Source organism: Haemaphysalis longicornis, unplaced genomic scaffold (assembly GCF_048455015.1).
Source record: "Haemaphysalis longicornis isolate Haplotype H1 unplaced genomic scaffold, Haemaphysalis longicornis Haplotype H1 scaffold_3, whole genome shotgun sequence".
Taxonomy (NCBI): domain Eukaryota; kingdom Metazoa; phylum Arthropoda; class Arachnida; order Ixodida; family Ixodidae; genus Haemaphysalis; species Haemaphysalis longicornis.
Genome location: NW_027526335.1, coordinates 31,967,602 through 31,990,235, shown reverse-complemented (window position 1 = coordinate 31,990,235; position 22,634 = coordinate 31,967,602). Strand labels below are relative to the sequence as shown.

General features: G+C 47.0%; 1 protein-coding gene and 1 pseudogene across 1 annotated transcript in view; one reads left to right on the top strand and one right to left on the bottom strand.

Moving 5' to 3' along the window:
* LOC144174232 (adenylate cyclase type 8-like) overlaps positions 1-22,634 on the top strand; it is a 485,526-nt gene that overhangs the window by 112,178 nt on the left and 350,714 nt on the right. The window lies entirely within an intron of this gene.
* On the bottom strand, positions 18,789-21,741 carry LOC144173564 (uncharacterized; annotated as a pseudogene).

Genomic DNA, 22,634 nt, shown 5'->3' with positions numbered 1-22,634 from the left:
TAGAAAACCGCGCGTATGCATAAATGCATGTATGTATGTATGTATGCATGCATGTATGTATGCATGTATGTATGTATGTATGTATGTATGTATGTATGTATGTATGTATGTGTGTATGTATGTATGTATGTATGTATGTATGTATGTATGTATGTATGTATGTATGTATGTGAGAGAGAGAATGCTCATTAATGTGAACTGGTGAGGTCAGCCCTGCTAGGGACAAGGCTTGCTACACCAGATGGGGGGAGGTGACTACGTTGATGAGTGGTGAATATCAGACATTAGGGTTACAGCAGGAAGACAAACATGAAACGCTAAAAAGAAAAAATGAAAGAAGGACTAGAAAACCGCGCGTATGCATAAATGCATGTATGTATGTATGTATGTATGTATGTATGTATGTATGTATGTATGTATGTATGTGAGAGAGAGAATGCTCATTAATGTGAACTGGTGAGGTCAGCCCTGCTAGGGACAAGGCTTGCTACACCAGATGGGGGGAGGTGACTACGTTGATGAGTGGTGAATATCAGACATTAGGGTTACAGCAGGAAGACAAACATGAAACGCTAAAAAGAAAAAATGAAAGAAGGACTAGAAAACCGCGCGTATGCATAAATGCATGTATGTATGTATGTATGTATGTATGTATGTATGTATGTATGCATGTATGTATGTATGTATGTATGTATGTATGTATGTATGTATGTATGTATGTATGTATGTATGTATGTATGTATGTATGTATGTATGTATGTATGTATGTATGTATGTATGTATGTATGTGAGAGAGAGAATGCTCATTAATGTGAACTGGTGAGGTCAGCCCTGCTAGGGACAAGGCTTGCTACACCAGATGGGGGGAGGTGACTACGTTGATGAGTGGTGAATATCAGACATTAGGGTTACAGCCGGAAGACAAACATGAAACGCTAAAAAGAAAAAATGAAAGAAGGACTAGAAAACCGCGCGTATGCATAAATGCATGTATGTATGTATGTATGTATGTATGTATGTATGTATGTATGTATGTATGTATGTGAGAGAGAGAATGCTCATTAATGTGAACTGGTGAGGTCAGCCCTGCTAGGGACAAGGCTTGCTACACCAGATGGGGGGAGGTGACTACGTTGATGAGTGGTGAATATCAGACATTAGGGTTACAGCAGGAAGACAAACATGAAACGCTAAAAAGAAAAAATGAAAGAAGGACTAGAAAACCGCGCGTATGCATAAATGCATGTATGTATGTATGTATGTATGTATGTATGTATGTATGTATGTATGTATGTATGTATGTATGTATGTGAGAGAGAGAATGCTCATTAATGTGAACTGGTGAGGTCAGCCCTGCTAGGGACAAGGCTTGCTACACCAGATGGGGGGAGGTGACTACGTTGATGAGTGGTGAATATCAGACATTAGGGTTACAGCAGGAAGACAAACATGAAACGCTAAAAAGAAAAAATGAAAGAAGGACTAGAAAACCGCGCGTATGCATAAATGCATGTATGTATGTATGTATGTATGTATGTATGTATGTATGTATGTGAGAGAGAGAATGCTCATTAATGTGAACTGGTGAGGTCAGCCCTGCTAGGGACAAGGCTTGCTACAACAGATGGGGGGAGGTGACTACGTTGATGAGTGGTGAATATCAGACATTAGGGTTACAGCAGGAAGACAAACATGAAACGCTAAAAAGAAAAAATGAAAGAAGGACTAGAAAACCGCGCGTATGCATAAATGCATGTATGTATGTATGTATGTATGTATGCATGTATGTATGTATGTATGTATGTATGTATGTATGTATGTATGTATGTATGTATGTATGTATGTATGTATGTGAGAGAGAGAATGCTCATTAATGTGAACTGGTGAGGTCAGCCCTGCTAGGGACAAGGCTTGCTACACCAGATGGGGGGAGGTGACTACGTTGATGAGTGGTGAATATCAGACATTAGGGTTACAGCAGGAAGACAAACATGAAACGCTAAAAAGAAAAAATGAAAGAAGGACTAGAAAACCGCGCGTATGCATAAATGCATGTATGTATGTATGTATGTATGTATGTATGTATGTATGTATGTGAGAGAGAGAATGCTCATTAATGTGAACTGGTGAGGTCAGCCCTGCTAGGGACAAGGCTTGCTACACCAGATGGGGGGAGGTGACTACGTTGATGAGTGGTGAATATCAGACATTAGGGTTACAGCAGGAAGACAAACATGAAATGCTAAAAAGAAAAAATGAAAGAAGGACTAGAAAACCGCGCGTATGCATAAATGCATGTATGTATGTATGTATGTATGTATGTATGTATGTATGTATGTATGTATGTATGTATGTATGTATGTATGTATGTATGTGAGAGAGAGAATGCTCATTAATGTGAACTGGTGAGGTCAGCCCTGCTAGGGACAAGGCTTGCTACACCAGATGGGGGGAGGTGACTACGTTGATGAGTGGTGAATATCAGACATTAGGGTTACAGCAGGAAGACAAACATGAAACGCTAAAAAGAAAAAATGAAAGAAGGACTAGAAAACCACGCGTATGCATAAATGCATGTATGTATGTATGTATGTATGTATGTATGTATGCATGTATGTATGTATGTATGTATGTATGTATGTATGTATGTATGTATGTATGTATGTGTGTATGTGTGTATGTGTGTATGTGTGTATGTGTGTATGTGTGTATGTATGTATGTATGTATGTATGTAGTTAGGTAAGTAGGTATGCACGCACACACGCACGCATAGGGAACCGTTTCATGAGTATAAACAACGGACTGGTTTTCGAATGGTGTATCTACATGTCTAGTGCCCAAACCCGCAAAATTATAGAAGTTGAAAGCGTTTATAGTGGACATTTTAGAACAAAGCTGTACCTCTACCGGAATGGTTTTATCTCCGTGGGCAAAAAAGCCAAGGCGATAAGGCCTATAACGCCGAGAGCATGTGTCAGGCTAATCAGGCATATAGCATTGAGCTCAGAATTTCTATTTGTTTAAGGTAGCCTTTAAACAAGCATCGAAACCGCATTATGGATGATGAGGTGTCTGTACACAATGGGATCCCCCCTGGGTTTCCCGGTAAAAATTGTTTGCAGATTCTATTTCTTATCCACGAAGGCTAGGCAGCCGTACGGTCACAAAATAGAGCAGTTCTTGCCCTAGACGCCGAACGCATGCGTCCGGCTAAGCAGGACTCAGCACTTGCCGCAGATAGGCAAAGAAATGTGTTAGTAGATGAGGTATTAGAATACCGCCTCTGAGGCACGCAAGGGAAGAACGGCGGCCATTTTGTCGTTCATTACTGTTGTGAGATTTCCGCATCTAAGGAATCCCGTTAACTTCGACCGGGTCGTTTGTTAACAACACTACCGAAGATGCATTAAAACGGCATCTTTTGGCGCACTTCTGCTGTGAAATGCTGTTACAGGTGTTATCTTTGATTCGCATTCAGCACGCCGTCAGCCACGCGCACCCACAGAGAAGGGAGGACAAGCTAAGCCTACCAGGCTTGACCGACTAAAACGCATAAACAACAAAATGGCGACGCCCATGAACCGTCGCAGTGTAAACAAATGTCACGTTGTGCGAACTGACCAATGATCATGGTGGCGGCACGGGACAATATTAGAAAAGACTGCCGATAATCTGTACCCTTATCTAGTGATACTAGCCGAGCGCAAGAGACAAGCCCGCCAAGACGACGAGAAACGTTTCATACCCTCCCCCATCACCATTTCTAGTGCTTCCCATGGCGAAATGGCGATCAATTTTTTCTCAACTAAACACATTCGTCAAGCTTCTAAGTCTTATACAGGCATGAATCCCCCATTTTTGGGTACTAAGTGACAGAGATATCGCCGAATAAGCAGCTGCAATAGCGATGGCGAAAGAAGGTCGTCCTTCGGGCTTTTATGCTTGTAAAAGGCTATTTACTATTTCTCGTTATCTTTTTAGCCGCGCTTACAAACATGCACGTTCTTTAAAATAGGCGAAGAAGGTCGCTTTTATAGTCGAAGACCAAAGAAGAAAAAAAAAATACACAGAAAGACAGAAATGGTGAGGCCGAAATTCCACGTGAGCTGTCGAGAGCTAATGCCTTCAGCTGCTTATCCTAAAATATTTCTCAACCATCGTCTTCTTCCTCCTTCACTGAGCATTACTAAAGGACTAGACAAAAAAAAGGAGATTTGGGATCTACTTATTTATTACTCTAGAACCCAAACCTACCTCTTGCGAGGCAACCGAACGAAAATGAACAGGACCAGTAAGAGCGAATGAGTCGCAAGGAAGCCAAACTTTGCTCTTGGAAATGCTTGACAGCTGTATGTTTTCCATCGGCATCTGAGGAGGGCTTTTACTTGAAAAGGTAAATATAAAACGGAAGGCGTTTTTTTTTATTAGAGCCCTTTCTTTATTCGGCGGGAGAAGCTATCGTATAACAGCCACTACCCGGTATCGTAAGAAAAGTGTTTTCGTTGGCGTTGGTCGGTCTGGCAGAAGGATCTAGAGAGCAGATCAATCAGACCAGGATATCTACTAACGGCGTCCTCCAAACGCCCGAGTTGTCAGCCAAATAGACTTCAGTTGCCGGAGTGCCTTCCATGGACAGAGTTGGACACATGATATCAAAGCGTCATACAGACGACTTGAAGACGGACTAGCGTATAAAGAGCGCTCTATAAAGGAAACGGAAAATAAGAAGGAAGCTTTTCACGGGATTTTTTTTATTCAGATACCCTGAAGGCCCTTACAGGCTTTACATGGGGGGGTTACAACGAGATATTTCAGACATTTAAACACAATTCGCAGATAAAGGCAACTTACAACGTATTACAGGTTACCAAACAATAAAACAAGAAAATAGAAGAAGCAGGAAAAAGAAATGGATGCAAAACTGAACACACTCAATACAAAACCTGTAAATTCACTTCATGTTGTAAAAAGCACACAGGTGTGCTTTCACTAAACATGCGAGTTCAAATTGCGCTCCAATTGTGCAACAAACGAGTCGTGATCACAAATAGCAGCAATTTCTTTTGGCAGCTTGTTCCAGTGGCAAATGGCCAGAAAGAGCGGTGACTGTCGAAGGAGATTTGTACGTGCAAACATGGGGCGGACTTTGAAGGGATGGTCGAGGCGCGGAAAAATATGATGCGGCCGCTTGATACGGGATGCAGTAGAGGATTATGGGGTATAATACATTCTGTGGAAATGAGCGAGCAGTGCCAGCAGACGTGCCAGCACGGCCAGCAGTGCCAGCAGACACTGCCATAGAGCAGTGCCAGAACTGAAGAGAACTCGTCGTTCTTTCATCTGACTGCACGGGAGGACTAAAGACAGCACGCAGCGCGACTGGGTTGGCGAAGACCGCCCGCTTATAGCTTCCGCATTCCAAGTGGAAAGGAGGAGTTGGAAGGAGTAGAGGTAACACAGAAATCCCAGAGGAAGTCTATGTTTGCGTTTGAAATGTGGGACGCGATAGCATTACTTTGTTGTTGAGGCTACGGTTTCCAACGGCTTTGCTGCATACACACCGCGATCTCGAAGCGCCGTAAGTGACTTCAGAAAGCGAGGCTAGCAGCGACGATTTTAAATGAACCCTGCACTGCGCAGAGACCACTCAAAGGGCACCACATTTTCGGTTAAATCTGCCTTGAGTGGACGCTAGGCTTCCATAAAACAGTGAGTTTCTTGGCCAGCTATCATCCAGTGCCTGACACGCCGTTCCAATGTTTTGCGGGGTGAGCACGAAAGTGCGCAGCATGCCACAATGTTGCGGAAAACAGCGCTGCTGCTCAGCCGGCAAATATCAGTAGGAGGTGTCCGTAAACCGTTGCATACTAAAAGAAGGAATTGTTGGCGGGATCACCGACGGGAGAAGGAATTCTACTGTGCCGCCTGAAATGACATAACTTTGCTCTTCTCCGCCGTACTGTCATCGTCGGCGAGGCTGCCGGCCCCCAGCCTCCTTTCTCCGCTCCCGTTGTCCCTGTGCTCATTCCCAGCTTGAGGCTGGCGCTCACCGCTGTAGTTATTTCCGCGCGGCTTTGATGACGTATTACCGCGGAACCTTGGTGAGCACGGCTAATAACCACGGCACCTGCGGACCGCTAGCTCCCACAGAGAATCGTTGAATGATCCTAATAGCGCTATCGCGTTTGAAGTATTCTAGGCCAATGTCGCAGAGGCAATACTGCAAACCTCTACATTATCCGTGAAATGTATTTTACTGCCCCGGAAGGGAGCATTATGCGTCATTTCTAAAAAAAGTGCACGTTTGATGACTAACGATGAAAGATAGTGAACTCTGAGGATTTGCATTAGTGAAGTGTGACACGTTATTCAACCACCCTTTCTCTAAGTGAGCTCTCTACTAAACGAATCCGAATGTCAGTTATTATCAACCAACACCATTTCCTAAGCTCCAATAATTGTCGGTACAGAAGCTGTCACACAATTACAGTTACCCGTGGCGGTAATTCAAGCACAGTGACACCTGTCGTGCCCCACCATTCCCTCCGACTAGCAGCCTATAGGAACGTTTTATACACTTCGGGGAGACCCGTTGCGTTATCCGTTGCGTTACCTTGTGTGTGCGGAACCGCTGCATTGGCGGCTGCGTTGACCTTTGGAGTCCGTGAGCTCCCTGACAGTGGTCATCCCGCGTTGGAAATTTATTGATAAAGCGTCGCGTTGCTCTACAGTGTCCCATCGGAAATTTCTCCGAGCCTGCGTAGGCCCTTGTGAACTCTAAAGAGCGGTTACAAGATCCCGACACGATGACACGCTGTTTAAGAAAAACTGGCGTTCTGTGGGGTGAGCGCGCTTGTGCATACGCGGTCAGGTAGGAACGCGGGCGAAAGCTACAACCCCTCGCATTTACGGTCACAGCCGTAAAGTGCCGCTGGCCGGTGGGTGGGGGAAAGGGGGAGGAAATGGCAGCGATACCAGTGGTATATTGATCTGCGAACATTCGCGTCCCGAACTTACGTTGCGAAATAACTTTACACGCCAACCCGCTGACACACTGCGGCTCTGCGATTATCTGTCTCGCAGTTACCGCGAACAGTCACCGCATACAGAAAGCACGTCATGCCCGCTTTTAAGAAACTATCGCTTATAAAGAAGCCAGCTCCCTGGCATGAGCACTTCGTTATAAAGACGGTTCAGTGTATGTGGATGAACAGTCGCATTGCATCTCGGGTAATCGGTGGTAATCCAGTGAGTGAAAATCAAAGAGCCCCAGCGATGCTACTGTGAATGGGTGCACCAACCAACGCGCTTGCAAGTCGTGTTGAATCTTTCAACTTGCACTCTACACCCGCCGCGGTGGCTCAGTGGCTGAGGCGTTGCGCTGCTGAGCATGAGGACGCGGGTTCGATTCCCGGTCCCAGCGGCCGCTTTTCTGATGGAGGTGAAAAGCAAAAACGCCCGTGTGTTCGAGATTTCGGCGCACGTTAAAGATCCCCAGGGGGTCAAAATTAATCCGGAGCCCTTCAATACGGCGCGCCTCATCGCCTGCGTTGCGTCGGTGCGTTAAACCCTGCAATCTGTCAAAATCACATCAACTTGCACTCTACGAGGCAAAGTGGCGACAGCAAATCAAACAAATGTCTTGGAAAACTTCACCTCAAGAAAGCTGGGGGGCTACCACGCCACAAGCAGTGGCCCATGTAGGCACGAACCTCTACCTAAAGAAAACGGTGTTGTGTTCTTAAAAGGAAATTGTAACAAAACAATTGCAAACTATATTTAGGATCATAACGAAGACCGCGACAAAGACTGGATGATGTGTTAACTACTTTGTTGACACGCAGAGGCAAATTTAACAATTGTTTCTTCTGCAGTATGTGTGGGAGGGGGGGGGGGGGGCGGTACTCTAAACAACTGCGGTTTTACAAGTATTTCAAAATCTTGTTTTCAGTTACCGATGAAGGTCATTATGCAATATGAGACAACCGTTGCATGATACGTATTTTGGTGCCAATTGCGTGCGTGACGGAGTTCACCGGTTGGAAATTAGTACGAGAGAACACTCGACTGAGGCTTTACGTTAGTACGACAAAGCACACAAGACTACAAAACAAAATACACCAACTGATTTGCGCAGCTAAACCTTTACTCCAACACATTACTTGGAATTCTACACATGTAAAAAGCTTTCTAAGCGATAAATACGATGTCACTTTATTTCTATCACAGCGCCACAGACAGCGCTGAAGGTAGACGGAATGGCTTGTTTGCGCCAGTTTCCGTACGTTTACCCGAATGCTTACTTCCCGCTTTCCTTGTCACCAGGTCTGCACGATGGGTGAGTGCATAAACGGGGCGACTTCTGACATGTAGAATAACCTTTTGTTGAGCAATAGTTTACTACACCTTGAGGCAACTACATTCTGTAGGTTCCGAAGGCAAAAAAAAAAAAGAAGATACGGCCCCCTATTATATAAAATTCTTTAGTGGCCTTTAAGATTTAGGAAGGACTATCTACAACTCGACGGCTATCTTCAAGCTATAAGCAGGCAGCATGGCTTCGGGTGTAATATGCTGCCAGTTTTCAATCAGTAACGACAGCGTGATGCTAAAGGCCACGCCGGTAAAAGTTAACACCAACCATCTCGCCGAACGTGCTGCAAAGCATTGTTTTTCAAAACATGACTATGATTCACTGACTTTTACGAACATTCGATGAAGTCTTATCCTCCGAGCTGATGGCGACCGACTCGAAGATACGTGACTGACAGCTAAGGAAGCAGCAATGGAGAGAACTACAGGTCGAAGTTGCTCTGACGGATGTGGAGACAAAAATGTATCAAGAGTTGAGGTCACTACTTTATTGTAGTTTCACGATCGATGCAAATTTCCGCATAATGGTCTGGAGTTTAACGCACAGGAAAAGAGAGAGAAAAAAACGGACTGCAAAGCAAACCACCATTTCCTCGCTAAATTGCTGACGTCAGTGCTTTGAATCTCTCTATGCCCAATCCATCATCTTCAATGCATCTCCATCATACTTTTTTCTCTGTGCTAGAACGTTGCTAAGTTATGAACTGAAAATGAAGTGTAAGAGCGACACGATACCAATACCCGAGTTTCGCTCCTCGCCTTTATGAAAAAATTGGTTTGCGTCTTTGTTGCGCTTTTCTGGCAGGCGCGAAATCTACAAAGACTGACGGAAATAAGGTAACTATTTGTCGCTAAAGTGGAAACATAATAGAAGCGTGGCGTTGGTAAGCGGGAGGAGAGCGAAACTCCTGACAATGAGGCTCCCTTGAGACTACGCTAGTCTTTGTTATCTCAACGCGCACTCGCACAGGCCGGAACTGAATGCTTCATTAGGTCTAATCTAGGGCTGCAGAGACACATTGTGAGTGCACGTTGGTGAAGGCGAAAAAAAAAACGCATCGCTTTGTTGGCCGACTGCCTACATGAGTTAAGAAAGAAAATTGGCTTTCGACGACACAACGCATTTGACGGAGAAGTAGTGCATCGTAAAATAGTGTTATCGGGGGCCAGGACGCAGCCGCGCCTAGCGCGAAATGGTGCGTACGGTTGGAAAATATTAGCTGTTTTGTGTATATTTGTTATCCTGGAATGAACTGCACGAAACTTAATAAGGTCTATTTACTTTATTTGTTGTTTCCTTTTCTGTACAGCTTACAAAGATCAGCATTCTTTATGACGAAAAAGTTTAACTCTTTAAAGGGGCCCTGAAAGGCGTTTTGAGCACACTAAATGAACTAGCGCAATCGTTAGATTGGGTCGTCAACGTCATCTGTGCCAAGTATTACTCTTTTACGCGCAGCGGAAAGCTCACGCTTTTGTTGCAAAGTTTGTCGCTTTTTTCTCACCCTTTCCTTCGTGTTTTTGGACGCCGCCATCTTCACATGTCTACATCATCGATTCCCAGATGTTCGTCATGAGCTAGACATCCTGCTATTGGGCGGCTTTTTCACGCACTTCCGGCAAAGAGATGAGTCGTCTGCTCAGCGTCGGCTCGCCGGCTGATCTGCCGGCGGCGTGCCGGAGTGCTTGGACATTTTACGACAAACGAAACAAGTGTAAACAAACGTTTAACCGTTTGTATTAAATGCAGCACGGCCATAACACGACATGGATATTCCCTTACCTGAGTACGTTCCGTAAAAAAAGCGTTGAAGCCCCGTGGCACTTCTTTCGTGCAATCGCAGAGAACGCCCTGAGGCGAATGCCCGGGTTTGACGCATACATTTTATTCTACTTCAAAACAATCCAGAGATGGGTTTCGAACGAACACAACGTCACAACATGCGTTGCAAGTCTGAACCGCGATTGAAAGACGATGGGTTGCCTCCTCCTGCCCGTCGTAACTTCGGCACTCACCTCGCGCGCGGTTTGCGGGGACAAACAGCAAGTCACTTAACTCCGGCGCACAAGCCGAGATGGCTTTTAGCCACGCACACTGCACATACCCCATGCGAAGTTGAGTCGTACGTCGCTCGAGAAAGATAACCCAGACCATGGGAAGCACTATCCACCCGCAGAAGCACAACATCGCATTGCATCGCGAAACAAAGACGTCCACAACACACACACACCATCGCCTCCTGTAATGTCAAACGCATCTCGCACTTCCCAATGGGAGTGGGTGGTACGCCTGCAGTGCCCACATGTCGCGAGGTGGGGCCCCGAGCTGAACCGGGAACACGCAACTGTAACTGAGTTCTACAGTGGTTTGTGCCTTGTTGTCAAGGCAACCGATGTTTGAGATTCTCAAAGAAGTGGCGCTCGCTCCAGCGCTAGAAAGCTCAGAGCCGCGGTGGAGCATGCTTTGCCAACGTTGCCACTCTCCACCACGCGTCGCCCCAAGCTGGACTGGTCACATGATTGAAGGGTTTTGTGCACGGGTTCTGTATCGATTTAAAATGTCTTTTTCACATGCCGCCGGCAGGAATTACGACCGCCGCAAAATAAGACCCGGCACCAGCGGGGCCACATCTGATACGGCACTTTTTGGATAAACAGTGTCGGTGCATCAAAGGGAACGAGCGCACGATCTTCCCCGTACGGCTGCGAGTTCGCCGCCGATAAAAAGTCACGTGCCACCGATAGCAACTGCACCAACGAACACCGCGAAAGGGCAAGGCCAGGCCGCCGCACACATGCGGCCAGATTTTTCGTTCGGTTTTCCAGCCTTGAGCGAAGTGCGGGATTCATGGTGTCAACAAAGCTTGCCCGTAGCAGACGACGTAGCAGCGCAATAGCGGAAGTACGTCACCGCTGCGGAGCGCAACATCATGGGAGGCAAAGCTCGCGCGCCGTCAACAGCGGAGAGTAAGTCGAAAGGAGGAGGAAACGCGGAGCGACGATAATGCGCGGTTTTTGATTTACGATTTCTCAGCTAATACTCATCGCTTTAACAAAATTCTTGCGGGAGGAGATTGCAAATACATTGCTTTATTTGGGTACATGTACATCCATGCATCGGCGGAAGGTATTTCAGGACCCCTTTAACAAACCGAGGTATGTCTATAATAGATAATGTGCGCTAAAATAGCGTCTGTGCCCACCAAAGGGACAAAGGGTAGTATGACTGTATCATGCGGACACAAGATTGCAACACCTTTTAATTCTCTCATCATTCTACACTCTACTGGCGACTTGACGACTCAGCAATGGTTCGTCATTGAAACTTACCAAACACAGCGCGTGGGGGAGGTTCTTGGGGAAGTGTACAAATAAACAACGTGGTATTCGTAGACAACTGCAATGTTTTTTTTTGTATCTGGTGCCGCCTTGTTTTCGGAGTGCGGTTTATGGCGCTCTCTAGTCACTGACGTTTTTCCTTCATCCTCATAATGTAACAATAGCGCTGAACGTAACACAACGACGAAAGGATCAAGAAAAAGGACACACGAAACGGTAGATGCGCTACTAACAACTGTGAAAAGTTTTAATAAACAAGACAACATATATATACTCCTGCCACCTCTTATCACTACCCAGTGCACGTTCGAATCATATCACCTCATACAACCATTCTTTTTCTTTAGATACTGAATCTCTCTTTCCAGCAACGACACTGACGGAGCACTGACGCACTCGCCTTCGAGGCCAGAGACCATCAAAAATGCTTCACATATTTCCCTTGTAACCCTGTCCCTTGATTTGAAGAGCACCTTCGTGTTTGTGAATTCTGGAGTGCATTCGCACTTGTCGCAGTGCTGTGCCAGATTGCCAGAAATAGCCGTCTGCTGACACAGCGCACGGTGCTCCTTCAACCTTTCGTTCACACAGCGTCCTGATTGTCCTATGTATGCCTTTTTGCAAGCAAGCGGGATCTTGTAAACTATGCCAACAGAGCACTTCACAAACTTCTGCAAGTGCGCAACACCACAACCACTATCTCTACTAGTTCCGATTTTCTTGGTCTCCAGCGCTTTATTAACCGGATTGCACATGCTTCCAAGCTTATCTGGTGCGGAACAAACAACCTGTACGTCATATCTGCCCCCTATTTTTTACAGGCGATGGGACAAACCATGAATATACGGTATCAAAACCGCACGTCCATCTGGTTTGTCACCCGTCGATTCTTTTCCATAAACAACAGCGGAAATAACCGTTCTTGCTACAGAACCGATTAAAGATACCGGATAGCCACTTTTTCTGATCCTGGCCGTTTGGATGTCAAGGCTTTCTCCCATGGCATGATAACACGATTTTTTTATCGCTTGCGTTAGACAACCTCTGGCCATGCCTCGCTTTACTAATTTACTATGCGCAGAATCAAAAGGAAACAGCTGTTTTTCTCCCCTGGTATGGTAACACCAGCAAGTGTGCCCCTGTAGGAATTTAAGCCTTAAATCTAAGTACTGAAGACAGTTATCTGCGGGCAATTCAAACGTGAAATCTAACCCCTCATGCGCTGCTTTAAACTCATCCATCACATTCTGGACAATGCCATCAGTATCGCGTCCAGTAGCCAAGCACACAACGAAATCGTCCACGTATCTGAAGCATCTGACTACACCAACATTCTTAAGGCTCCCTTCCAACACACGGTCTCCCTATGCCAAATAAATGTCGCAAAGAACAGGAGCAATGCAGGATCCGATGCTGATGCCATCTTTTTGCACAAACAAAGCGCCATCAAACTCTATGTACAGTACAATGACCTTATGTACAGGCCTAACAGGCCGAGGAAATCTCTGGTAGTCATAGCGCGTACGTCATAGCGCATTCATTCTGAAATCTAACGCATCCGTAGGCATCAATGCATTGTTCTACTGCTGCCATAGCGGCGGTGCGCGGCACACTATAAAAAAGGTCCGAAACATCGATGGAGAAGCACGACACAGGTGTACACTCCTTTAGAAAATTCACAACTTCATCAGACTTCTTGACAAGGAACGAGTCATCCACGGGTAATCTTGCTAGATACCTTTGCAGGAACTTGGCGAGTGCATTCTGCCACGATGCCTTGTCCACTAGAATAGTCCGAAAAGGCTGTGCGTCTTTGTGGGTCTTGATACTGACGAACGGTTTCAATGTCACCCCTTTGCTGTGTCTGAAGCTTTTTGCCACTCCATCCAAACCAAGGTCATCGCAAGCCTTCACAGCGTTGGCGTTCAAGGCTTTTAGTCTTCGCTCGTTGACTTCCCTTATTTCTTCAAAATGTTTGGCAACCGCTTCTATTGATTTCTCGCCAAACTGACTTTCTTCTAGTACAGCGAAAGCACCGGTTTTATCGGACTGCAAAAACCTCAGCTTATTGGTACTTAGATAGTCAACAACCTGATCCACCGCCACACCTCGACTTTTTATAGTCGGATTATGGACAATGACGCTATCCACGCACTCAGAAAGGCAAGCTTCCTTCTTGTCCTGACCTGCTTGGTTGGCCACTTTATGCGCCATCGCCAACAGTTCCACAGGTTTCAAAGTGGGGGGGATAGCATATTTTGGCCCCTTTTCTAAGGTCTCCTGCGCATGGGGCGGAAGGACGCTATTCGACAGATTGACAACCTCTTGAACCCCTATTTTCAACGCTTTTGGCTTTTTTGGCAAGAATCTAAAAGACGCACCAAACAGCCGTTCCCCTTGCTCTTCGGCAAGATCAAGGAAATACCTTGTCATACTCCTGGAGGGCGCCGTGTCCAGGACTTCAGAGCAGGTGTGACCCTGATGTTGTCCTGGTACAATCTTACTTGTCTCCAGGTCTCATCTCTCAGAATTCTACACAATCTTCTGGCTGTAGAGTCAGCAGGGTTGATTCTTCCTAGTAGCGTGGTGATCACGGGGGAGCTGATGCCATGAGTCAAACCGTAGGTTAGAATTTTCGTGCAGCATCTGGCTTCACCAATTAGGGCGACGAATGGGCAGATTCGGGGAAGTGGAGCAAGATGAACATATAGGCCCGAGGAACTGGAAATTAACTTCAATAAGGCTTGGTGTTGGACTAGTTGGTATCTATACATAATGTAACAATAGCGCTGAACTTAACACGACGACGACAGGATCAAGAAAAAATTCTGCGCATAGTAAATTAGTAAAGCGAGGCATAGCAGAGGTGTTGTCTAACGCAAGCGATAAAAAAATTCGTGTTATCATGCCATGGGAGAAAGCCTTGACATCCAAACGGCCAGGCTCAGAAAAAGTGGCTATCCGGTATCTTTAATCGGTTCTGTAGCAAGAACGGTTATGCCCGCTGTTGTTTATGGAAAAGAATCGACGGGTGACAAACCAGATAGACATGCGGTTTTGATACCGTATATTCATGGTTTGTCCCATCGCCTGAAAAAAAATAGGGGGCAGACATGACGTCCAGGTTGTTTGTTCCGCACCAGATGAGCTTGGAAGCATGTGCAATCGGGTTAATAAAGCTTTGGAGACCAAGAAAATCCGGACTGGTAGAGATAGTTGTTGTGGTGTTGCGCACTTGCGGAGGTTTGTAAAGTGCTCTGTTGGATAGTTTACAAGATCCCGCTTGCTTGCAAAAAGGCATACATAGGACAATCAGGACGTTGTGTGAACGAAAGGTTGAAGGAGCACCGTGCGCTGTACCAGCAGACGGCTATTTCTGGCAATCTCGCACAGCACTGCGACAAGTGCAAATGCACTCCAGAATTCACAAACACGAAGGTGCTCTTTAAATCAAGGGACAGAGTTACAAGGAAAATATGTCAAGTATTTTCGATGGTCTCTGGCCTCGAAGGCGAGTGCGTCAGTGCTCCGTCAGTGTCGTTGCTGGAAAGAGAGATTGAGTATCTAAAGAAAAAGAATGGTTTTCTGAGGTTATATGATTCGAACATACACTGGGTAGTGATAAGAGGTGGCAGGAGTATATATATATGTTGTCTTGTTTATTAAAACTTTTCACAGTTGTTAGTAGCCCATCTACCGTTTCGTGTGTCCTTTTTCTTGATCCTGTCGTCGTCGTATTAAGTTCAGCGCTATTGTTACATTATGTATAGATACCAACTAGCCCAACACCAAGCCTTATTGAAGTCCTTCATCCTCGACGCAGTATCCGTTTGGCGATATCAATTAAGATGCTGTAACGCCCGAGTAATTAAAAAAAATGTTCATTGAGCCAATCCACGAATGTCGTGAGATAAGTCAGCGCTTAACATGCCTTCCCGCTTTTGCTTATGACGACGTAAGTTATAAATGCTGTAATCATTATATTTATTGTCAATACACTGCACTACAGTGGAACCCCGATAATCCGACTTTCAAGGGACCACGAGAAAGCGTCATATGACCGGGGTGTCGTACGACCGGGGTGCGGGTAAATGCCAACCTAGTAGATGGTCTAACGCGACAGGTGGCCCAAAAACTTATTTAAACTACTATATCTAGCGCATTCTCGCGTGATTTGCGAACCTTTAGCTGAAATCCCAAGTTAAGAAAAGCAATGCCTATGTTGTGCCCCCCTCCCCTTTATGGTGTCCAGATAGCCCGCCAGCCAAGCGCCGTGCGCCCCGTGATATAAGGCCCGCGTGGTAGAGCAAATTGGGAGGGGAAAAGGCGGGTGTGAAACTGCCAAGACCAAGCGAAACGAACGACCAAGGCGGAGATGAACAAAAACGGCATTGCCGTCCATGGTGCAGACACCCTTTGAACGTTCCCCGTGCCGTCGCTATTGGCTCATAGTGCTGCTCAATACATAGCTGTTTTCGTTTCCCACAAGACCCAGCAACGTGAAATAGTAAGATAATTCAACCTTCCTGAGTATATCGTGTTGCAGCGAAAATTTAGCGCGGTCTTGCTACAGTGACTTGCTGCGGCGGCCAGTGAGTGACCCAAAATGGCGGTGCCAGCGGGTACGTGTCTCCACCCATCGCCTCCTGTATTTTGTTCTACCCTTGCGGCGGACGCGCGTAATTATAGGCACTCTAGCAAAGAAAAGAGCGGAGTGACAACAGGGCTTTGAAATACACTGATAAGCGAAGAGCAGATATATCGGGAGAAACAGCGTCGTGAAAGGAAGAAACTTGGATCGAGCGAGCGGGGAAAGCGGCTGTTCGGTCGTCCCCGTGGGGTTGCGTCGTTATGTGTTTTCGCGTTCGTCGGCATCTGAATGGGAGATTCAAATTCACGGTCCACCTTCCACTTCAAATTCGACTGCTCGCGGTTGGCGCGTTGGCGAACTGCAGCCGCGTGGAGCCGTCGCAGGTTAACTCCCGCTCACGAGTACCCGCCTGCTTGCTTGCGTCTGTCCAGTAAGTGGTCTGGGCCGCCTGTGGATTTTTGCACTTCAAGACGCGTCAAACGGGGGTTAAGAATAAAGAAGTTCAGGACGAGGCGGCGGAGCGGTGTAAAATGTGGGAAAAGCGTTGGTTTATCCGGGGCATAGTCCGTCGTATGAAGCGGACCGCGTGCACCCCAGCGTCATATCATCGGGGTTTTTAATGCTTTGTTTCTATGGGGAGTTTGCCAGGACTGCGGTGATTCGTCGTAAGAAGCGAGTCGTCGTAAGTCTGGGGGACGTACCAGCGGGGTTCCACTGTAATTTCTTTCACAAAAAACTCTCTTTTTCGGGTTTCACTGCATCATCATAGTGTTTGCTGTGGAGCACCCTTTAAAGGGACACTGAAGTGAATTTGTCAAGCTCCCTTTTTTGCTTGCACTGCGTGGACTGGCTCAAATTAGCACACTTTTCATCGTTTATCCGGTTGACAAATCGGTAATTATTTTACAAAGCGCGAAAGAAGAAAAACTACCATGCGCGGTTTGCGGCGGCCGCACCAACTAAGGCTGTGACGTTGGGAGGAGGGGCGCCGTGATTGGACGATGCCCAAGGTTAGCAATCAAACAAGTTTCGGTTTCGGTTTCGGTTCTGTAAAACATAACCAATGGCGTTGTTGGATGGGCATTCTCAATATCTCAGTAATCATCGTACCGCGCTTCTGCCATGTTGTCGGCTGTAAAATGCACAAGATAAGCCTCCCAGGACGGCTTGTAGTCGTAGCATTCACTAGCCGAGACCTACGCAGTGCATGAACGCCCTCCGCGTACCCGCAGACGCCCAAATGTCATGCGCTTTTCCCCCATATTTGGAGCTTGCCTCCCTCATGCCTGTATCGTAAAAAGCGTGTTCGCACCACGCCAAGGGTCTGTTCATTCTGGCCTGTGCCCACTGCCTGCAAGCAGTCCTTGCTTATGGCAACAGCACGCCAACGAGAACTCGCTAGCGCACCAGTGCCAGCCTGCGCGCGTTTTGTGAACTAGTTCGTATAACCATGAACGTTGCGGCCCAAAAAAAGGTGAACTCAATATAGAAAACATCGGCGGAAGACAAAAAAGTTAACTTACAAAAAAAAAAGCACGTACCCGCGGGGATTCGAACTCGTGACTTGCAAAACACTTGCGGTGACATACCTAGCGCCACAGACCACTGAGCCACGGAGCGGGATGCGAAAGCCTTGCTAATATAGGGTATATATTGTACAACCGGTTTACACTTTTATTTAGTTTTGGCATTTCAAGCAGCTTAGGTGACTATTTGATGTACTACGCTCGTGCAGTAAGCGTCGCCCGAGTTTCCACAGTAGCTCACGTCTAGCAATTGCATTTCGTAGACGTAAAAGCGTTCGCAGATGCGTAGTCGTGCTGCTGACCGCTGTGCTTGTTCGCCCAGCGCAAAAAAGTGCTTCCCGCGCCCTAGTTTTACGCTGTACGGTAAAAATATCAGTTGATTTTATTTCCTTAGTACCTAAATTGACTTCGCTGACTCTTCTCCCGCCTTCAAGAGGCCTTATATTTTCCTACTGGCGTACCAGTCAGCGATACGTCGCATGTGCGCTTGTGCAGCGCTTGTGTGAAGCGACCTTGACTTGGAGCTAGATACAGTGTACAAACAAACCAAGTAAAGAAAGGCACATTCTTCCATTCACAAACGTGTCCTGGCTTCGTTTCAACTAAGCGAACGAATTGCGACCAAGCAATTTTTTTTAACCTCCTTGATTGCGACGAGCCGCCGGCGGCCGGCGGACGAAACGCTGGGCCGACTGACTCTGTCTGAAGGCCGGGGAGCCGTGCAGTAGCGCAGCCAATTGCCAGCCCATCCCCTCCTGACGTCACACGAAAACGCCACAGAAAATGGGCGAGCGTAAAGAGAAGAGGACAGCATTTTCGAATTAGTTTTTCTACTAAATAAAATCGCGTAAACGCGCCTAGAGTGGTCGAAACATGGCCTGGGGACTCCGGACTACAATTAGCGCTAGTAATCCCGCAATGTTTACATATCACTTCAGTGTCCCTTTAAAAGCAAAGCTCACTGCTGAAAACAAGGATTTGGCTCGGGCATGGGCAACTCTTAGCGGACATTAAAAGCAGCCAGTTTTTCTCTATAGTAGCCAAAACTAAGGAAATCATCGCAGGTGTTTTACAGAAAAGTAAATTATGTTACGGATATGCTAGTAGGATCTATAACAAAGCTCCACAGGACGTGTTTTGTGTGGTCGTTGTATGGTTGGGGACACATTCTGTCTCCAAGCGTATAACAGAATACTATTCTGAAACATCATGTTGTCAAAAGCTGAATTGAGTATTTTTTACGCATCTGGCACTGAATTCGTGATGTTCAATGCGCAGTGCAGTAATTTTTGCTCGCGGTGGCTGAGCAAACCGAAGCAAATCACTGGAAAACTTTTGCAGACTGTCAGCAGCTGCAGAGAAGCAAGCTGTGAGGTTTTATTTCAGTTTCTTCGTCCCTAAAAGCCATCATAGCCCATACACCTGCCACGTGGATCACGGCAGAATTAGAATTCAGGTCAGACAGATGTTCTTTTAACCTTAAGTTTGTTTTTTCGCACTTCAAGGTTTTGCATGTATCATCTAAGCCTCATTTTCAGACTGCAAAATAAATGATGCGATCAGAAAACCACGCCGTTAAATGTTTAGTACTACATACATTCTATAGCGCTTGTAACGTATGTATATACATACGTTTATTCATTGTATTCTCTCTATTCTCTAATGAACACACGTTTCAAGACCCAAACCTGGATATTATGCTTCAATGCTCTATCGTTGCTTGGAATTCTTGAGAAAAAAAATACTTGGGGGGAGGGGGGGAGGAGGGTTGATGTTTCTGTAAGAAAGTAAAAAAAAATACCCATAAAGGGCTCATTGTAAAGGCTCATCTCTAGCGCAAGAAAACGAGGAACACGTAAAGCTAAAACATTTTCTTATTTCTAAGCAATTTTTCTTTTTCGGCTTCGATGCTGAAACGTGCCTCTCTTTTGCTTCCCGCGCTTCCCGTGCGAATTGTTGAGGAAGCTCATTGCGGATGAGGATATCTTTGCGCGGGTATGATCAAATTAAAGGACGCACTCCAGCGTTTCTTTTTCTCGCTAGAGGACCACCGGTGCACACACCCCTTGAGCAGAGCTCAAGGATTTATGAAGTTCTGTTATGATTATTATTTTTGTGCTTCCGAGGTTTTTTATTGTTCTTTTTTCATTCGCTACATATAAGTTTGACCGGAAAGAACATAGGCACGAGCCTTACAAGTTTAATGAGTCGGCCATGAGCTTTCGGCATCAGTGGTCATCGTCACTAGCCACTTCCGTCGGGTAATTGTGCGTGACTACGTTGGCGTCGCAGCTGGTACTCTCGGTATCACGTAGAAGGAGGAGGAGGAGTGAAACTTTATTTTTGATCAGAATAAAAGAGAGTTAGGGCATGTGGCCCTCCGCACAGGTGCAGTCCCTATTCCGGGACCCCATTGGTCAAGGCCGCCACTCTCGCCCGTCGAACTAGAGCCCTTTGAGACTCCAGCCCCGAGCAATTGAGCAGGGCTGCCTCCCATGCCTCTCTGGTAGGGGAAGGGTTGGGGGATAACGCAGGGTTGTGCTGGCATGCCCACACCATTGGAAGGTGTCGGACACCTCCCCACAGTGCAGACACCGCCCATCGGTTTTAGGGTCGAAATGCTTTGCTACTGCAGGGCACATAAATGTGTTCGTCTGCAGGCGCCGCAGTATTCGCTCATCGGCCTTGCTCAGACCCTTTGCAGGGGCTGGGTAAAGCCGGCGGTTATCGCAGTGATGTTTTACGATTTCTCTAAACCGCAGAAGTGGTCTGCTAATCTCCGAGCCGGGAGAGCATGGGTGAGGCGCCCGGTGTGTAAGCGCTCGGGCAGCCGCGTGCGCGGCCTCGTTACCTCTCAGACCCTGATGCCCCGGAGACCACACAATTTCTTTAGGTGCGGGGTCTACGAACCGCACCACTCGTTTTAAAATTCTGTAGGCCAAGGGTGGTACCGTGCCCGCTAAATAGCTTTCACAGGCTCGGCGAGAGTCCGTGATTATTGTCCTTGACTTCGGGTCCGAGGCGGCGAGCGCTATGGCAATCGCCTCGGCTTGCGTGGAGTTAAAAGCCCGGTAGGAGAGCCCATCGACTTGCTGGTCCCTGTGAATTACAGCGGCAGTAAAGAACCCTAGAGGCGACGGTCCTGCCACATCAACGTAGAACACACCTCGCCCATTTCCGTATTTCCTTTCCAGGGTTCTAGCGCGTGCTTCCCTCCTGCCTTCGTGAGTGTGCTTTTCCATGTTACGCGGAAGTGGATGCACCCAGAGCCTGTGGCGCCACAACTCTGGGAGTTTGCACGTCTCCTCTGGGATGCACTCATGTTTGATTTGTAGGCGATTAAGCAAGTGGCGCCCTGACGCCGTTTGTGCGAGTCTAGTGTACTGATTTGTGAGATGAGCCTCTTTCAGCTCTTGATACGAATTGAGCACTCCCAGCGCCGATAACCTGGTGTTGGAGGTAGCCACCGGGAGGTCAAGGGCTCGTTTTGTGGCCTTCCTAATGATGACGTCAATGCTGTTCTCGTGTTGTTTGTTCGTACGGAGGTAGGGTACGGAGAAGAGGATCCTACTGGTTACAAAGGCATGGGCGAGCCGGAGTGCGTCCCTGCCCCGTAACCCACCGCGCTTGTTGGATACGCGTTGTATCATCCGTCCGACCTGTTCCCCTGTTCGCTTCAGTTTGGCAATGGTGGTCTCTGGACTAAGTTTGTTGTGAATAAGCAGGCCCAGGATCCTAATTTCTTCCACTTCTCTGATAGAACCACCTGTTAAAGAGATGCAAAGCCTTGTGTTCTCTTTAGGATTGGATTTAATGTGCAAAAGTTCCGATTTTGTTGGGGCACATTGGAGGCCGCAGTCATTAGCATAGCTTTCGACAATGCTGGCAGCCCTTTGCAGGCGGTCCTCCATTTCCCCAAGGCTGCCTTCTGTGCTCCAGATTGTTATGTCATCGGCGTAAAGGGCATGTTGCATACCCTCTACCCGAGCTAATTTGTGCGGCAGCTGCATCATAGCGATGTTAAAGAGTAGCGGCGATAGGACCGCTCCTTGTGGAGTACCCCTTGTACCCATGTAATATGGACCGTGCTCCTCATCCTCGATCCTCAGGAATGCTTGACGTTTGGAGAGGAAATCTCTCACGTACGCGAAGGCTTTCTGACCGCAATCCGTTCTACTTAAGTTTTCTAGTATGCTGCTGTGCCGGACGTTGTCAAATGCCCCCTTGAGATCTAGGGCAAGGATGGCTTTATCGTTTTGTCGCATTGTAGTTGGCCGAATTACGTCACGGTGTAGCTGGAGAAGGACGTCCTGTGCTGACATATGTGGGCGGAACCCGAACATAGTGTCAGCAAAGAGGCCCGTGGACTCAATGTGTGGAGAGAGACGATCCCGGACCATAGCCTCCATGAGCTTACCCGCGCATGAGGTGAGCGAAATTGGCCTCAGATTATCGATATTAACAATTTTTCCTGCTTTGGGTATAAAGGTGACCAAGGAGGTCTTCCATTCTGGGGGGAGTGGACGGCCGTCCCAGATTTGATTTATGTAATCTAACAGTTGCAAGTAGGCCGAGTCCGAGAGGTTCGCCAATAGTTGGACTGTTATACGGTCTCTTCCTGGGGCCGTACCTCGGCGCATCTTAGCTAAAGCTGCCCGAAGATCTTGTAGTGTAAAGGGGGCATCCATGTCGGGGTTCTGCTTGCCTGCGTATTGATACTCAGGTCCATTGGGGTCTTCCGTGCGGCAGAGATATCTGTCACATAGAGTATCCGCGAGTTGGGTCGTCGTACCTTGGTACCCGT